This window comes from Oncorhynchus gorbuscha, linkage group LG05, assembly GCF_021184085.1.
Source record: "Oncorhynchus gorbuscha isolate QuinsamMale2020 ecotype Even-year linkage group LG05, OgorEven_v1.0, whole genome shotgun sequence".
In the NCBI taxonomy this organism is placed as follows: Eukaryota; Metazoa; Chordata; class Actinopteri; order Salmoniformes; family Salmonidae; genus Oncorhynchus; species Oncorhynchus gorbuscha.
The window spans coordinates 1061041-1067040 of record NC_060177.1 but is presented as its reverse complement, the minus strand read 5'-3'; positions in this window follow the sequence as shown (position 1 = coordinate 1067040).

Sequence of the window (6000 nt, the reverse complement as noted above, 5' to 3'; positions counted from 1 at the left end):
TCCACCTCTAGACTTCCCCTGTGTCCTGTTTCCACCACTAGACTTCCCCTGTGTCATGTTTCCACCTCTAGACTTCCCCTGTGACCTGTATCCACCTCTAGACTTTCTCTGTGTCCACCTCTAGACTTCCCCTGTATCCTGTATCCACCTCTAGACTTCCCCTGTGTCCACCTCTAGACTTCCCCTGTATCCTGTATCCACCTCTAGACTTCCCCTGTGTCCACCTCTAGACTTCCCCTGTATCCTGTATCCACCTCTAGACTTCCCCTGTGTCCTGTTTCCAACTCTGTACTTCCCCTGTGTCTGTCTGTCTTCAATGCCATTTAACTCTGCAAGGTTACCCTACAACGATAGTCTGTCTTCAATGCCATTTAACTCTACAAGGTTACCCTACAACGTTAGAGTCTGTCTTCAATGCCATTTAACTCTACAAGGTTACCCTACAACGTTAGAGTCTGTCTTCAATGCCATTTAACTCTACAAAGTTACCCTACAACGATAGAGTCTGTCTTCAATGCCATTTAACTCTACAAGGTTACCCTACAACGTTAGAGTCTGTCTTCAATGCAATTTAACTCTGCAAGGTTACCCTACAATGATAGAGTCTGTCTTCAATGCCATTTAACTCTACAAGGTTACCCTACAACGTTAGAGTCTGTCTTCAATGCCATTTCACTCTACAAGGTTACACCCTACAACGATAGAGTCTGTCTTCAATGCCATTTAACTCTACAAGGTTACCCTACAACGTTAGAGTCTGTCTTCAATGCCATATAACTCTACAAGGTTACCCTACAACGTTAGAGTCTGTCTTCAATGCAATTTAACTCTGCAAGGTTACCCTACAACGATAGAGTCTGTCTTCAATGCCATTTAACTCTACAAGGTTACCCTACAACGTTAGAGTCTGTCTTCAATGCCATTTCACTCTACAAGGTTACCCTACACCCTACAACGTTAGAGTCTGTCTTCAATGCCATTTAACTCTGCAAGGTTACCCTACAACGTTAGAGTCTGTCTTCAATGCCATTTAACTCTGCAAGGTTACCCTACAACGTTAGAGTCTGTCTTCAATGCAATTTAACTCTGCAAGGTTACCCTACAACGATAGAGTCTGTCTTCAATGCCATTTAACTCTACAAAGTTACCCTACAACGTTAGAGTCTGTCTTCAATGCCATTTCACAAGGTTACCCTCTACAACGATAGTCTGTCTTCAATGCCATTTAACTCTACAAGGTTACCCTACAACGTTAGAGGCTGTCTTCAATGCCATTTAACTCTACAAGGTTACCCTACAACATTAGAGTCTGTCTTCAATGCCATATAACTCTACAAGGTTACCCTACAACGTTAGAGTCTGTCTTCAATGCCATTTCACTCTGCAAGGTTACCCTACAATGTTAGAGTCAGTCTTCAATGCCATTTAACTCTACAAGGTTACCCTACAACGTTAGAGTCTGTCTTCAATGCCATTTAACTCTACAAGGTTACCCTACAACGTTAGAGTCTGTCTTCAATGCCATTTCACTCTACAAGGTTACCCTACACCCTACAACGTTAGAGTCTGTCTTCAATGCCATTTAACTCTACAAGGTTACCCTACAACGTTAGAGTCTGTCTTCAATGCCATTTCACTCTACAAGGTTACCCTACACCCTACAACGTTAGAGTCTGTCTTCAATGCCATTTCACTCTACAAGTTTACCCTACAACGTTAGTCTGTCTTCAATGCCATTTAACTCTACAAGGTTACCCTACAACGTTAGAGTCTGTCTTCAATGCCATTTAACTCTACAAGGACCTACAACGAGAGTCTGTCTTCAATGCCATTTAAGTCTACAAGGTTACCCTACAACGTTAGAGTCTGTCTTCAATGCCATTTAACTCTACAAGGTTACCCTACAACATTAGAGTCTGTCTTCAATGCCATATAACTCTACAAGGTTACATTACAACGTTAGAGTCTGTCTTCAATGCCATTTCACTCTGCAAGGTTACCCTACAACGATAGAGTCTGTCTTCAATGCCATTTCACTCTGCAAGGGCAATGAGTTGTCTTCAATGGCATTTTCTACAAATGTTAGAGTCTGTCTTCAATGCCATTTAATCTGGACATGTTTGGTCTGTAATGGAGGTTACCCTACACCCTACAAGTTGTCTGTCTTCAATGCCATTTAACTCTGCAAGTTTACCCTACAATGTTTAAAAAGCAACTCCCATTTGAAAAGCAACCCTTGAGAAACAAGTCCATAAATGGACCTGGTATAGTGATGAGATGTAAGGTAGTGTGGGATGGGAAAACACACATGGAGTGGGTAGTGATGTCATCAGAAGGAGACAGTTAGTTGTGGACACAGAGCCAATATGAAGGGCATGTTTATCTGTGGCAGTTCTAAATGTTCCGTAGAATGTGGACATGTTTGGCAGTAATGGAGGAAGTGTCCTACTGAAACAGGAAGTTCACGCTGAGCTTAACAAGTCCTGATGGCGTGGAGAGGTCAAAGGGGAATCCTTCTACTTCCCTCTACTGTAGTTCATACTGGACACGGAGAGGTCAAAGGGGAATCCTTCTACTTCCCTCTACTGTAGTTCATACTGGACACGGAGAGGTCAAAGGGAATCCTTCTACTTCCCTCTACTGTAGTTCATACTGGACACGGAGAGGTCAAAGGGGAATCCTTCTACTTCCCTCTACTGTAGTTCATACTGGACATGGAGAGGTCAAAGGGAATCCTTCTACTTCCCTGTACTGTAGTTCATACTGGACACGGAGAGGTCAAAGGGGAATCCTTCTACTTCCCTGTACTGTAGTTCATACTGACACGGAGAGGTCAAGGGGAATCCTTCTACTTCCCTGTACTGTAGTTCATACTGAACACAACACATTGTCAGTTAGATCATCCACTACGTCCCTTTTGCGCCTCCTCAACTAAGTCATTATTTTCTTTAAGCAGAGAATATGCACATGACAGATGATCTTTTGGAATGGCCGTGACATCATAGCTTCCGTTTTATTGTGATGTAAATGACCATGGAAATCAGCGAGGTATTACAGTTCATCAAGCTCATATCCAACTGTTATATCAGAATGGGACGTCCCATCCTGATGTGGCCACGGAGTGGAATGCAGTATTACCTTTCCTATTGGAAAGAATATCGCTTTATACCATTAAAATATCACTCTCCCTCCCCCAAAAAAAAGTATTTCTTATATATATGAAGAAGACCTCATTTCTCCTCCTAGACTCTGAGTTTACAGCTCGACAGACACAGCACTGCAAGGAGAACAAACATGGAAATAAATGGGCTCTTTAGTTTTAACGAGCAGTGATGTTGTTCCAGCAGTACCTGTCCTCTTCACTGCAAGGAGAACAAACATGGAAATAAATGGGCTCTTTAGTTTTAATGGGCTCGAGCAGTGATGATGTTGTTCCAGCAGTACCTGTCCTCTTCACTGCAAGGAGAACAAACATGGAAATAAATGGGCTCTTTAGTTTTAACGAGCAGTGATGTTGTTCCAGCAGTACCTGTCCTCTTCACTGCAGAACAACTCAACATGTAAAATGGGACGTCATTTCATTTGACTTTCAAAGGTGAAATAGACAACACATTACAATAAATGACCCCACAAAAAATCAACCAAATATTTTCTTACCAGACTTGGCATTCCCTTGGCATTAAAGTCAATCAAAAAATTATACAGAATTGAGATCCAATATCCAGGGAAAGAGAGTTGTAAAGGCAGATTCCACATATCAGTTTATCTATCAGCCGGCAGTTTTACAGACCAGGGGATTAGTCTCCAACGTCAATGACCCCCCTCCCACACGCACACACACATACACACACAAACACACACACCCCATCCCTCCCCACACAGGCCTCCACCCTCCCCCTGCCTAACAACTTGGTACAGTCCAGCCAGGTTATACAGCTACAGGCTCCTCCCCACACAGGCCTCCACCCTCCCCCTGCTTAACAACATGGTACAGTCCAGCCAGATTATACAGCTACAGGCTCCTCCCCACACAGGCCTCCACTCTCCCCCTGCTTAACAACTTGGTACAGTCCAGCCAGGTTATACAGCTACAGGCTCCACCCACACAGGCCTCCACCCTCCCCCTGCCTAACAACTTGGTACAGTCCAGCCAGGTTATACAGCTACAGGCTCCTCCCCACACAGGCCTCCACCCTCCCCCTGCTTAACAACATGGTACAGTCCGGCCAAGTTATACAGCTACAGGCTCCTCCCCACACAGGCCTCCACCCTCCCCCTGCTTAACAACATGGTACAGTCCGGCCAGGATATATAGCTACAGTATGAGTGGGTGGGTAGCCAGATGGGGGTGGGCTCTATAGGTGGCCTAGGAGGATCGCATATCAGCGTTTTATCAACGTATTGGACTGATGGCCAGACTCTCAGGATCAATGAGTCAGACTAACAGGTACAAAAGTGTTCACCTCTCTCTCTCTCTCTGTAGGCTCAAGAACCAGGCCCCAGAGTTCCTCAAATACAGACCACAACAGCTCAACGCAACAGGGGCTACAGCGAGTTTACTACCCCTTCCAGCCTGTCAGTCCACATCCCAGCACCCCTCCAGCATTGGGACTTGGTATGTCCCCCTATGGGACATCTTTGCACCGAGTAGATGTCTTCACTGACATGTCCAACCTCTCCCTGACCCAGTCTGTAAAATCTCCATGTTTCAAGCAGAACACCATAGTCCCTGTCTCTATGACCACCAAGGTAACCTGTCTAAATGACTACCGCCCCGTAGCACTGGCATCTGTAGCCGTGAAGGGCTTTGAAAGGCTGGTCATGGTTCACATCAACACCATCATCCCAGACACTGTGGACCCACTCTAGATCCACAGATGGATCAGTCTCTACTGCTCTGCACACTGGTCTCTAATACCTGGGCAAGAGGAACACCTATACTGTTCATTGACTACAGCTCAGCGTTCAACACCATAGTTGCCCTCAAAGCTCATCACTAAGCTAAGGACACTGGGACTGAACACCTGCCTCTGCAACTGGATCCTGGACTGGACAGGGGTACTGGAGTGATGGAGGTAGATATATATAGGGGGAAGGAGACTGGGGTACTGGAGTGATGGAGGTAGATATGTATAGGGGGAAGGGGACAGGGATACTGGAGTGATGGAGGTAGATATGTATAGGGGGAAGGAGACAGGGATAGTGGAGTGATGGAGGTAGATATGTATAGGGGAAGGAGACAGGGATACTGGAGTGATGGAGGTAGATATGTATAGGGGGAAGGGGATACTGGAGTGATGGAGGTAGATATGTATAGGGGGAAGGGGATACTGGAGTGATGGAGGTAGATATGTATAGGGGGAAGGAGACAGGGATACTGGAGTGATGGAGGTAGATATGCATAGGGGGAAGGAGACAGGGATACTGTAGTGATGGAGGTAGATATGTATAGTGGTAAGGAGACAGGGATACTGGAGTGATGGAGGTAGATATGTATAGGGGGAAGGAGACAGGGATACTGGAGTGATGGAGGTAGATATGTATAGGGGGAAGGGGACAGGGATACTGTAGTGATGGAGGTAGATATGTATAGGGGGAAGGAGACAGGGATACTGGAGTGATGGAGGTAGATATGTATAGGGGGAAGGAGACAGGGATACTGGAGTGATGGAGGTAGATACAGTATATCACAAAAGTGAGTACGCCCATCACATTTGTGTAAATATTTGAGTATATCTTTTCATGTGACAACACCTAAGAAATGAAACTTTGCTACAATGGAAAGTAGTGAGTGTACAGCATAACAGTGTAAGTTTCCTGTCCCCTCAAAATAACTCAACACACAGCCATTAATGGCTATACTCACTGTATACACCCATGTTATTACCTGATACTCCCTGTATATACCCATGTTATTACCTGATACTCCCTGTATATACCCATGTTATTACCTGGTACTTCCTGTATATAGCCATGCTATTACCTGGTACTCCCTGTATA